The sequence below is a fragment of the Dendrobates tinctorius genome, unplaced genomic scaffold (assembly GCF_039654945.1).
Source record: "Dendrobates tinctorius isolate UK_male_01 unplaced genomic scaffold, ASM3965494v1 ptg000098l, whole genome shotgun sequence".
NCBI classification, from domain to species: domain Eukaryota; kingdom Metazoa; phylum Chordata; class Amphibia; order Anura; family Dendrobatidae; genus Dendrobates; species Dendrobates tinctorius.
Window position 1 is genome coordinate 33945621 of NW_027361766.1, and position 13369 is coordinate 33958989.

At 40.2% G+C, this 13369-nt stretch overlaps 1 long non-coding RNA gene across 1 annotated transcript in view; it reads right to left on the reverse strand.

Moving 5' to 3' along the window:
• LOC141099200 (uncharacterized) overlaps nt 1–13369 on the reverse strand; it is a 41050-nt gene that overhangs the window by 20963 nt on the left and 6718 nt on the right. Inside the window, exon 2 of the long non-coding RNA XR_012234451.1 lies at nt 10083–10141. This is a non-coding gene — a long non-coding RNA (uncharacterized lncRNA). The remainder of the gene's footprint in view (nt 1–10082; nt 10142–13369) is intronic.

Consider the following 13369-nt stretch of genomic DNA (forward strand, 5'->3'; position numbering starts at 1 on the left):
TGTTTACATTCTATATTGAGATGTCCCCCTCAGGGGAAAATGTTTTTCAGGCTATACACTTACAGGCTATACACTTAATGTATGGGCATTACAAGTATAAGAGACCCGTGCCTTTAAACTGGGAAAACATTTTTAGGAGGCCATCCTCCACGTCTCTTCTGACATTACCACTAGATCACCAGTGTAAACGTGTTCCGTGATGCAACAGCCAAGTAATTTTTCTCAAGGGTGCTTATGATGCTCGATCAAAAAATATTTACACTCTATGTTGAGGTGTCCCACCCCAAGGGGAAAATGTTTTTCAGCCTATACACTTAGTGTATGGGCATTACAAGTATAGGAGACCCATTCCTTTAAACTGGGAAAAAAAGTTTCTGAGGCCATACTCCTCGTCTCTTCAGACACCACCACTAGAACACGAGGGTGAACTTTTTCCGTGATGCAACAGCCACTATAGTTTTTTGCAAGGGTGTTTATGATGGCCGTAAAAAAAAAAAATATTTGCACAGTAGGTTGATGTGAACCCCCCAGGGGGAAATGTTTGTCAGCCCATACACTTAGTGCATGGGCATTACAAGTATAGGAGACCCGTTCCTGTAAACTGGGAAAACAGTTTTAGTAGGTCATCCTCCACGTCTCTTCCGACACAACCACTAGATCACCAGGGTAATCGTGGTTCTTGATGAAACAGCCACAAAAGTTTTTTGAAGGGTGCTTATGATGGTCGTAAAAATAATATTTACACAGTAGGTTGATGTGAACCCCCCAGGGGGAAATGTTTGTCAGCCCACACACTTAGTGCATGGGCATTACAAGTATAGGAGACCCATTACTGTAATCTGGGAAAACAGTTTTAGTAGGTCATCCTCCATGTCTCTTCCGGCACAACCACTAGATCACCAGGGTAATCGTGGTCCATGATGAAACAGCCACAAAAGTTTTTTGAAGGGTGTTTATGATTGTCGTAAAAAATATTTACACAGTAGGTTGATGTGTACCCCCAGGGGGAAATGTTTGTCAGCCCATACACTTAGTGTATGCATAGGAGACCCGCTCTTGTAAACTGGGAAAATATTTTTCAGAGACCATCCTCTACATTTCTTCCTTGGGTGATTGGAGTGTGTGTAACTTTTGAGCAGACCTTGTATTCACTTCATGGCCAAACTTTAGGTGACTTAAAAAATCAAAAAGGGAACATTGGTTTCATGTGGCCATCTAGTACGTGTGTTCACATTCAATGCCTAAGAAAACAGTATGGGAGTACCAAATGAATAATGTGAACTTGGTTTTTCTGTAGCCATCCAGTACCTTGGCTCAAAAGCTTATTGGGGTGCGTGTAACTTTGATGCAGGGCAGGCCTTGCGTTCAATGCACAAGCAAACAGTATGGGAGTACCAAATGAAAAAGTGAACTTGGTTTTCCTATGGCCATCCAGTACATGGGTTTATTATTATTATTTTTATTATTATCATTATACATTTTTATAGAGCCATTTATTCCATGGTGCTTAAAATGTGAAAAGGGGCAAATATAGACAAGTACTAAAAACATGAGCAATACAAGGCACACACAAGTACAGAAGGGGAGAGGACCTTGCCCACATTGGCTCACAGTCTACAGAGGATGGGTGAGGATACATTAGGAGAGGGTAGAGCTGGTCGTGCGGCGGTTAAGTAGACTGAGGATCACTGCAGGTTGTAGGCTTGTTGGAAGAGGTTCGTCTTCAGGTTCTTTTTGAAGTTTTCCATGGTAGGCGAGAGTCTGATGTGTTGGGGTAGAGAGTTCCAGAGTATGGGGGAAGCATGGGACTGGGGAAAGTGAGCAGCCATTGACATTGAAGGATAGGTCTGGTGGAGGGTAGAGTGAGATGGGGTAAAGATGATGAATTCTGTTTTGTCCATGTTCAGTTTTAGAAAGCGAGCATAGAAGAAAGCTAAAATAACATACAGACATTGTGGGGTTTGTGTCAGTAAGGAGGTGAGGTCAGGTTCAGACGGGTAGATTTGCATGTCATCGGCATAGAGATGATACTGCAAACCATGGGATTCTATGAGCTGTCCCATGCCGAAGTTTGTAGATGGAGAAGAGTAGGGGTCCTAAAACTGAGCCTTGAGGAACATCGACAGACAGGAGGCGAGGTGAGGAGGTGGTGTGGGAGAGGGAGACACTGAATGTTCAGTCTGTTAGATATAATGAGATCCAGGATAGGGTCAAGCCTGTGATGCCAAGAGATGAGAGAATCTGTAGCAGGAGGGAATGGTCCACAGTGTCAAAGGCAGAAGACAGGTCCAGGAGAAGGAGGACAGAGTAGTGTCGCTTGCTCTTGGTGGTTAGTAGGTCGATGGAGACTTTAGTAAGGGTGGTTTCAGTTGAGTGATGCATTTGTAAGCCTTATTGTAAGCCGTCAAAGAGGGAACAGGAGAAGAGGTGGGAGGACAGTTCAGGATAGACATGCTGTTCCAGTAGTTTAAAGGCTTATTGGGCTGCTTGTAACTTTGGTGCAGGGCAGACCTTGCATTAAATGCATAAGCAAACAGTATGGGAGTACCAAATGAATACTGGGAGCTTTGGTTGCACGTGGCTATCAGCACCACAGTTCAAAGGCTTATTTGGGTGAGTGTAACTTTGGTGTAGGGCATGGCTTGCATTCAATGCATAAGCAAACAATATGGGAGTACCAAATTAATAATGTGAACTTGGATTTCCTGTGGCCATCCAGTATGCATGTTCAAAGACTTATTGGAGTGTGTGTAACTTTGGTGCAGAACATGCCTTGCATTCAATGCATAAGCAAACAGTATGGGAGTATCAAATTAATAATGTGAACTTGGTTTTCCTGTGGCCATCCTGTAACTGAGTTTAAAGGCTTATTGGGGTGCGTGTAACTTTGGTGTAGGGCAGGCCTTGCATTAAATGCATAAGCAAACAGTATGAGAGAACCAAATGAATACTTGGAACTTTGATTGCATGTGGTCATCCATGACATCTGTTTAGTGGGTTACTGGGGGCATCCAAATTTTGGACAGCCCTGCCACACACTGCATACGCAATAACAGTATAAGGGACCCAATGTTTAATAATGGGAACAGCAAAGCATAGCTAGCTTATGGCTCTCTAAGAATAGTGTGGGACGACTGCTGGCCCTATAAAAATAGGCTTTGTGACTTTCAGAGCCCTTCCTTCATAAATGAAACAGGTTGTGTTTGATGATGTGTCACACACCACATGGCCAAATATGGTCATAAACTGTTAACACGACATTTTCCAGTGCATGCATTTGTCTTGGTTGAAAGCAATGGTAAAGTTGAAAAACGCATAAAAAATGATACGTTTGAACATAGCCCAAGTGGTGGAGGAACATTTTTGTGTTGGGTTTTTCATTTTGCCATACATACAAATCATTACCCAGGAAAGGATGTTCCTTAACATTTTTCCCAGGATAATCCATTTTGGTTTAGTTTTTGTATGTTTTATTGTGTGGATGTAAAAATGGCGTAAGACTCGACAACATTGTTCACAGCTGTGACCTAAGAGTTAGAAATGCTTCCAGGAGTCTTCACCATGATATTCCCATGTCATTTGAGAACTGTTTCCATCATTTTCAGATGGGGTCATGGTAAAAATTTTCGGTTTGCCCATAGACTTACATTGGGCTCGTTGCTCGGGTCAAGTACCCGATTATTCCAATTTGCTCGACCCGAGCAACCGAGCATTTTAGTGCTTGCTCATTACTAAACTTTATACAGTATATGCATGATTATGTCCCTGTGATTTCAATAAATTGATATTTCTTTTTATATGCAATCATTTTCTCTGGACTTTTAATCCGCGGTTGTAGTTTATATTAGTATGTTTTGGAGTGTCTTCCCTTGGCCTCGTTCTGGATTGGCCCAATATGAGGTTGGGTCCAGCTACAGGTTATTGGGTACAGCTTTTTCTGCTCTGATGATATGATTTCTCATGTTTTGCGTCTGTTAGACAACCTCAACACATGTGTGGATTCCCTAACAAACAGGCATCTAAAACTTTTGTGTTGCCAAAATCTGACCATTCTGTGTCCATTAAATGATCAATATTTCTGCATTGATGCCAATTTATTTTCTTCACCTAAACCACATTTTGGAGGGTTTCAGCTTTCAAAAGAATAATTTATACAACCAATGGATGAATTTAAAGTCAGGTTATAAGCTTTTATTTACATAACATGGATAAGCTTCATAACTTCTGTCAGCGAGTGTATATCTATATAAATGGCCCACCCTGTATAGCTGATACTGTCTATTTTTATCCTATGTTTTCTGCTACAAAGAGTAAAACCAATCATAAATCACATTCTCCAATCACATATATACACACGTGGTCAAAATTGTTGGTACCCCTCGTTTTATGACAGAAAAACCGACAATGGTGACAGAAATAACTTGAATCTGACAAAAGTAATAATAGATAAAAAGCCTGCTTCCACAGAATTAAAAAAAAAATAAATCTCATGAAATAGGCCTGGACATAAATAATGGTACCCCTGAAAATAATGTGATAAAAGGGACATCTCAAATCAAAGTATATCCACTAATTAGCATCACAAGTGTCTAGAACAGTGGTACCCAAACTCCAGTCCTCGTGGACCCCAACAGGTCATGTTTTCAGGATTTCCATAGTGTTACACATGTGAGAGAATTCCTGATGCCTTGATAATACTTCCATGACCTGTGAAATACTAAGGAAATCCTGAAAACATGACATGTTGGGGGCTGTGAGGACTGGAGTTTGGGAAACACTGATTTACAGTAAAACTACACGCTACTGTAGATTTCAGCCACCTAGTGGCCACTACATCGGGCCTTATCCTTGCAGCACATGTGAGAAAAAGCTACTGGATTGGTGGACACAAGTAATATTAGCATTTAATGTTTGTCTAAGTCAGTGTTTCCCAAACTCCAATCCTCACGGCCCCCAAGATTTCTTGATTTCAGGATTTCCTTAGTATTTCACAGGTGATAGAAGTATCATCAAGGCATCAGGAATTCTCTCACATGTGTAACACTATGTAAATCCTGAAAACATGACCTGCTGGGGTCAACATGGACCAGGGGAAAAAAAGGAAAGAGTTGTCTCAGGAGATTAGAAAGAAAATTATAGACAAACATGTTAAAGGTAAAAGTTATAAGACCATCTCCAAGCAGCTTGATGTTCCTGTGACTACAGTTGCACATATTATTCAGAAATTTAAGCTCCATAGGAGTGAAGCCAACCTCCCTGGACATGGCCACAGGAGGAAAATAGATGACAAATCAAAGAGATGGATAATATGAATGGTAACAAAAGAGCCCAGAAAAACTTCTAACCAGATTAAAGAAGAACTTGAAGCTCATTGAACATCAGTGTCAGATCGCACCATCCATAGCTGTATGAGCCAAAGTGGACTTTATCGGAGACGATCAAGGAGGAAACAGTTGTTGAAAAAAATCATAAAAAAGCCAGACTGGAATTTGCCAAACTACATGTTGACAAGCTGAGACAAAAATGGAACTTTTTGGCAAGGCATATCAGCTCTATGTTCACTGATGGAAAAATGATGCATATCAAGAAAAGAACACTGTCCTTACTGCGATACATGGAGGAGGCTCTGTTATGTTCTGGGACTGCTTTGCTGCATCTGGCACAGGGTTTCTAGGTACAGGGTACAATAAAATCTCTGACTATCAAGGGATTCTAGAGAGAAATGTGCTGACCAGTGTCAGAAAGTGTTAGGATTCCCAATTGTGAACCCACTAGACCACGGCAACGAATCTCCTCTGGGCGAGCGGGCCAGGTGGACCACCCCCTATACAGGGAGCGTTAGGGACAGGCCCAGGGGAAACTATAACCGCAGCAGCCGGAGACACAGCTGGGGAGTGGTGAGGCAGACGGATGGACGTGCAAGACAGGAACCATGGAAGATAGAGATGACGGAGACACAGGCTGGCACGGCTGGAACACAGAAACACAGGCTGGACGGAGACGCAGGCTGGACGGAGACACAGGCTGGAGGGTAAGATGAGACACAGGAACTCAGGCTGGAGGTAGACATGGGCAGGCGAGCACTGGGAGAGGCAAAATAGAGAACGTCAATTAGGGCGGAGGTGATAGGAAGCAGGGAAGAGCGGCAGGAAGGACGGAGGTGACAGGCAGCCGTGGGGCCAGGATCACTCACATAGCACAAGTGAAAATCAGGCAACACCAGGAGGAAGGGGCAGCCTGATAAGGGAAAGTGCGACGGTGTTTCCGGGTCAGGGTCCTCCAGAGCATAGAGTGAGCCGGGAGGGGCGGCCGATCTCACAGAGAGCGGTGTGCACGTGCACGGTACGGCCGGCTGTGTGCGCACGCCTGACAGGAAGCAGACACTGCTGCAGGAGGTAGAGAGAGGACAGGGATGCGCCGGACCCGGTGAGTATGATGGGACACGGGTGGCGATGGTGCGCGTGGCAGCGAGCCAGGCAGCAGCATGACAGAAGCTTGGTTTCAGTCACAGGTCTTGGGTCTTGCAGCAGGGTAATGACCCAAAACACACAACTAAATCACCCATGAATGGCTAAGAGGAAAACATTGGACTATTCTAAAGTGGCCTACTATGAGCCCTGACCTAAATCCTATTGAGCATCTTTGGAAAGAGCTGAAACATGCCGTCTGGAAAAGTCAACCTTCAAACATGAGACAACTGGAGTAGTTTTCTCTTGAGGAGTGGGTCAAAATACCTGTCGAGAGGGGCAGAAGTCTCATTGACAGTTACAATCATTTGATTGCAGTGATTGCCTCAAAAGGTTGTGCAACAAAATATTAAGTTAAGGGTACTGCCATTTCTGTCCAGACCTGTTTCATGAGTTTTATTTTTATTTTTATTTTTTTTTTAATTTTTTTAAAAATTCTGTGGAAGCCAGGTTGAAAAGCAATGTCTGACTTTCAATTGTTCATTTTCATAGATTTTTGATTGATTATTAGTTTTGTCTGATTCAAGTTATTTCTGTCACCATTGTGGGTTTTTCTGTAATTAAACGAGGGGTGCCAACAATTTTTACCATGTTTGTAGGTTGTAATAATAGATATAGGATACTAAAAATTAAACAACTCCAGCTAGAAGATCCTAGCTCAGTTTAAATAATCCTTGTTTTAGATTATAATGTTATTTCTAAGACAACAGTAAATGGCTGCCTTGTTATTCTCGCTCCATATGATGCTGTGTGTACTGTGATGGCCCTGCTACACATAGGAAAATCACTACTGTATTAATTTTTGAACACTAATTTCATAACTATATGCAATATTTGTATTTTTTATAGTTAATGTGATATGTATTTATTTTAATTGTTGTTTTACTTATTTCAAAGTAGATTTAACTATTACCTACTATTTCAGACCTGATTTAAAGCTTTAAAATGTTTTTATAAAATATATCCAGTAGTATTTAAGAGTTTAAGGCTGAAAGAAGACAAGTCCATTAAGTTCATCCTATAATTTAATGTGTTGATCCAGTTGAAGGTAAAAAACACAAGAGGCAGACTTTAATTAGAAGAAAAATTACTTCTGATACCAAATATGACAATCAGTCATGTTCACTGGATTAATGTCCCATCTCCAGAATCTCCTACCAAACACCTGCAATATAATACTTTTTAAAGAATGGCATCTAGGCCCTCCTTGTACTTATTTACTGAATTGACCATCACAATATTGTTTAGCAGATAGCTCAGTAGTCTAAATACTTATATTGAGCATTAACTATGATGGTGATTATTATTTTCCTCGAGACATAAAGAATGCTCCCTAACCATTGTTGCAGGTCTAGGTGTGAAAGGATCATTAGAACAATTTCCATACTGTCCATTCTTGTATTTATGCTTTAAATTGTATTAAGATCATCCTAAAACTGATGTTTTTCCAATCTGAATAATCTCAAATTTGATAACCTCTCTTGGTTCTTCAGCTTGCCCATTCATTTATTAAACCTTTTATTTTTAGGGGCTCACCAGTTGAGTTGGATCTTCTAAGTCGTAGGTCAGGGTGAGAAGCATGGGCTAGAGGCAAAGATGGAGCAGAGCTATACTTGCCAAGTGGCATGTGGATTAATGAGCACCAGTACAGGAAGGTGTGCAGGATGACAAATGGGCAAGCAGATTTGGAAGAAGTTGCAGCTGTGACAGATATGTAGAAAATATAGGAACAGAAAGTGTGTAGGCACCTAGGATCTTGCTGCAGGAGAGCAGTTACACACAGGAAATTCAGAGATGTATAGGCAAACTGGTGTCATGCTTGCAGAAATTCAGATACATACAGGAATAGCAGAGATGCAATCTGGTAACTTGCTTGCAGAGATTTGAATATTTACAGGAATAGCAGAGTAGCAAATGTGGATAGCATCACAATAGCAGTGATTAGCTATTCTGGGTCAATCTTTAAAGGTCCAGAATGAAGACATCATAAAGATCTCTAGGCTACCACGGTTTAAAAGTGTGGACTTATTGAGATGGAGTGCTGCCAAAGAGGAAGGATGAAAACTCAGTGCTGGAACTAGCATAGGTGAGCAGCACATAATGAAACCTAAAGTTTTACATAGTATGACAAGTGTACTCTGACATTTTTATGTGCTGAAAATGCTTCCAGCGGCTTAAACTTGGTTCATTATCCCAGAAGACAGTGGCGAGGAGGAGCGGTGGAGTAGCAGGTCACAGGAGGCAGGAAATGGCAGCTGTGGCTAAAGCCTGTGCCCACTGCTAAAGAGAAATGAATGTTCACTGCACTGGCAGTGAATATTCTTTTTTCTTATAGCACACAGAGTGACAGCAATAGTCGCAGGGAAGTTAAGTAGGATTTTTTTATGCTTTTCTCATGAGGGCAATGCATACAAGGATAGGGATGAGGAACCATGCATCCAAGAATAGGGATGAAGAGCCATGCATACAAGGATGGGGATAAGGAGCCTTGCATACAAGGATGGGGATAAGGAGCCATGCAGACAAGGATGGGGATAAGGAGCCATGCATACAAGAATAGGGATGAGGAGCTATGCAGACAAGGATGGGGATAAGGAGCCATGCAAACAAGGATGGGGATAAGGAGCCATGCAAACAAGGATGGGGATAAGGAGCCATGCATACAAGAATAGGGATGAGGAGCTATGCAGACAAGGATGGGGATAAGGAGCCATGCAAACAAGGATGGGGATAAGGAGCCATGCATACAAGCATGGGGATAAGGAGCCATGCAGACAAGGATGGGGATGAGGAGCCATGCATACAAGGATGGGGATGAGGAGCCATGCAGACAAGGATGGGGATAAGGAGCCATGCAGACAAGGATGGAAATAAGGAGCCATGCATATAAGAATAGGGATGAGGAGCCATGCAGACAAGGATGGGGATAAGGAGCCATGCAGACAAGGATGGAGATAAGGAGCCATGCATACAAGGATGGGCATGAGGAGCCATGCAGACAAGCATGAGAATGTGGAACCTTGCATACCAGGATAGGGATGAGGGGACAACGCATAAAAGGCTTATACTCAAGTCAATAAGTTTTTCCAATTTTTCATGGCAAAATTAGGTACATCTGCTTATACTCTGGTCGGCTTATACACTAGCACACTTGTGGCCAAAAGTATTGACACCCCTGCAATTCTGTCAGATAATACTCAGTTTCTTCCTGAAAATGATTGCAAACACAAATTCTTTGGTATTATTATCTTCATTTAATTTGTCTTAAATGAAAAAACACAAAAAGAATTGTCCTAAAGCCAAATTGGATATAATTCCACACCAAACATAAAAAACCACATTGAGCATGTCGAAAAGAAAGAAGACAAAAGAACTGTCTGAGGACTTGAAAAACCAAATTGCGAGGAAGCATGAGCAATCTCAAGGCTACAAGTCCATCTCCAAAGACCAGAATGTTCCTGTGTTTACCGTGCGCAGTGTCATCAAGAAGTTTAAAGCCCATGGCACTGTGGCTAACCTCCCTAGATGTGGACGGAAAAGGGTGTCAATACTTTTGGCCACAACTGTATATATGGTAACTTGCTTTATGGCAAAACTTGTCATGAACATCTTTACCTTTTTTGATGTTTCCCATGTCTTTGCCTGCTTGGCGTTGGTCACTGAAGTTGTGTTTGCTGTCCAACAAGACACAAAATAGATTTTTTTCAGCATGAGTTTAACCTAGTGTACATTTTTTATCACATTTTAAGTGCATTACCGTACATTTATTTATGTTGAATTTCATTTGCCAAAGCCTCAATCTTCTCAAATCTCTCTATACCATAAAATTTTCCTTCTCTGTGAAGGAAAATCATCATATATCATCAATATATATCATGTCTATATATTGAAATTCTATTTTATAACCCCTCAACAAAGTGATTAATAAATGTATTAAATAGAAGAGGGCCCAATACTGACAAATTTGGTACTCCAAAACGAATTGTCGCTCAGAATACGTGACATTAATAATTACCATTTCCTATAACTGAAAAGTTGTTAACCATTCTATACATATTTTCCCCTTGCCCAGTTGGTTTTATTTTATGTTATGCTATGTGGTATCGTTTCAGAAACCTTTGAAAAGTTCAGATAGACAAAATAATCAACATCCTTACCCTGTTCCCATCTCTAACTTGTATCCTCATAGAAGCTGATTAAATTAGTTTGACATAACCAATCCATCATATAAACCTATGGTGATACTGGGTTAAAAGTTTCTATTTTTCATTTATATTTCAGAATAACATTGCATAGACAAACTTGAAATATATTGCCCACAATAGATGTCAAATTTAACAGCTCACTTTTTAAACCCTTTTAGCATGCTGCACCATGTTTTCTTTACACGAGTCCTGTCATTATGGAATAGTTAAATATTAAATATAATGGCCTGTCTATTACATTTCGATTTCTGGAAAACCAGTAAGTGAATGCCAACCGGACCCAGTGATTTGTCTGCTTTATCTCTACTCAGGTGGTACTGGATTTTCTGATGGGTTCAGTAGATTTAATGGAGATTTTTTTTATTCCTAAACAAGTTATCTATTATTGGATTTTCCTATATAAAAACTTTAAGAATCTGTTTTTTAAGGGTCAACACGGTAATTTTAAGTCTCTTTTTGTTTATGTAGTAGAAGAATAGTTTTACATTTTTTTTATTTTCTTTGTAAGTTAGTTTTTTTGTCTCAATCCTTGCTCCATTTACACAGTTTATTATTTTCCTATCATTTTTAAAATGCCTCTTCACTGCCCTCTTGCTTTAGTACTCTGAAGACTTTTTTGCAATTTATTACCGGCTACAATTTTATTTAGACATAATGGTTTTCTCCCATTATCAAATTGTTTATTTCTATAAGATATATTGCTCAGAAGGTTTGTACGTATAAGATCCTTTTGAAATTACAGTTTCAGATGTGGTTAGGTAAATAAATTTGCACCACGGCTCTTTTATTGCGAATAGATTACAATTTTAAAGTTAACTATTCAAATACTATGCAAAGGTTTATTACTGATATGAAGGTGGGAATCTGGAGTGTCAATGTCAAGTTAGTTCAAGTCTAGAAAAAGTGCACATCTTTATCAACGATTTAGATGAAGGAATTGAGGGTAAACTGATTAAATTTGCTGATGACACAAAGCTAGGGGGGATAGCTAATACTAGAGAAGAGAGAGAGAGGATTCAAAAAGATTTAAATAAACTGGAGAAGTGGGCAGCAACTAACAGAATGGTTTTTAACAGGGAGAAATGCAAAGTACTACATCTGGGCAATAAAAATGAAAAAAGCAGATATAGAATGGGAGGAATAGGGCTAAGTGACAGCACATGTGAAAAAGACTTGGGTATACTAATAGATCACAGACTGAATATGAGTCAACAGTGTGATGCAGCAGCAAAAAAGGCAAATGCAATTCTATGATGTATTAACAGAAGCATACAGTCTAGATCACGTGAAGTCATTATTTCCCTCTACTCCTCTTTGGTCAGACCTTATCTGGAATATTGTGTCCAGTTTTGGGCACCACATTTTAAAAAAGACATCAACAAACTGGAGCAAGTTCAGAAAAGAGCGACCAGAATGGTGACCGGTCTGCAAACCCTGTCTTATGAGGAAAGGTTGCAGGATTTGGGAATGTTTAGTTTGCAAAAGAGAAGACTGAGAGGAGACTTAATAGCTGTCTACAAATATCTAAAGGGCTGTCACATTTTAGAAGGATCAACTTTATTCTCATTTGCACGAGGAAAGACTAGAAGCAATGGGATGAAACTGAATGGGAGGAGACACAGATTAGATATTAGAAAAAACTTTTTGACAGTTAGAGTGATCAATGAGTGGAACAGGCTGCCACGAGAAGTGGTGAGTTCTCCATCAATGGAAGTCTTCAAACAGAGGCTGGACAGACATCTGACTGGGATGATTTAGCGAATCCTGCTTTGAGCAGAGGGTTGGACCAGATGGCCCAGGAGGTCCCTTCCAACTCTACGATTCTATGATTCTATGATTCTATGCACTTTGCAAAGTCTCAAAATCATATTACATGAGAAAACATTCTTGAGGACTTTTATTAGCAGGAAAGGAAGCTAACTAAAATGTATGAGACAAGAAATAAGGCTATGCTGTGAGTGCAGGAAGATTTTACCAAACGATGAGTAACCTAAAAACAGAATTTTTTAAGCAAACAGGATTCGGCTACAATATCTGAGATTGTCTAATAAGAATCGCTGTTTCTAGAAAACATCAGCTATATTTTTCCTTTAATAGAGCTTTAAGAACCATAGTATATTTGCATTTATTTGCATAATAAAGGCTCAAAAGTTGTTAAAGTAATATTATTAGGTAATGTATTACACAAGAAATAAGTTCCTAATTCTATAAAAATAAAAGGTTCTATATACATTAGATTAAATTGAGCCATACCCTATAATATCAGAGGGACTAGCTGACTATTGATTGTGTACGAGTGTCTTCTGACACTCTCCCAGCATAAAATGTCAGGGGAGATAAGATTTGGAATTCTAAATTTATATGCATTATCTTTTTGTTCTCTGGAAAGTAAGCCACCAACCAAAGGTATCTATCAGGAGAGGTATCTGTCATCAAACAGCTATCAATGGTGTGTCTAAGGTGTATGGGCATTTTTATATATGTTACAATTGACCAAAAATGGGTGTTCCAGTTTCAATATGCAACAAATTTCATATTAACCCTGTGTCAATAGGCCTGACAGGCACAGCTCACACATTTTTGTTACTTCCTTCTCTCCAAGGCAGTAGGGAATCCTCCCCCTCTCAGTACCCTCCTATCGTAATTGCTACTTGAAACCCCCCCACTCAGTTTTACCACCATCTTTGCGGAGAACAG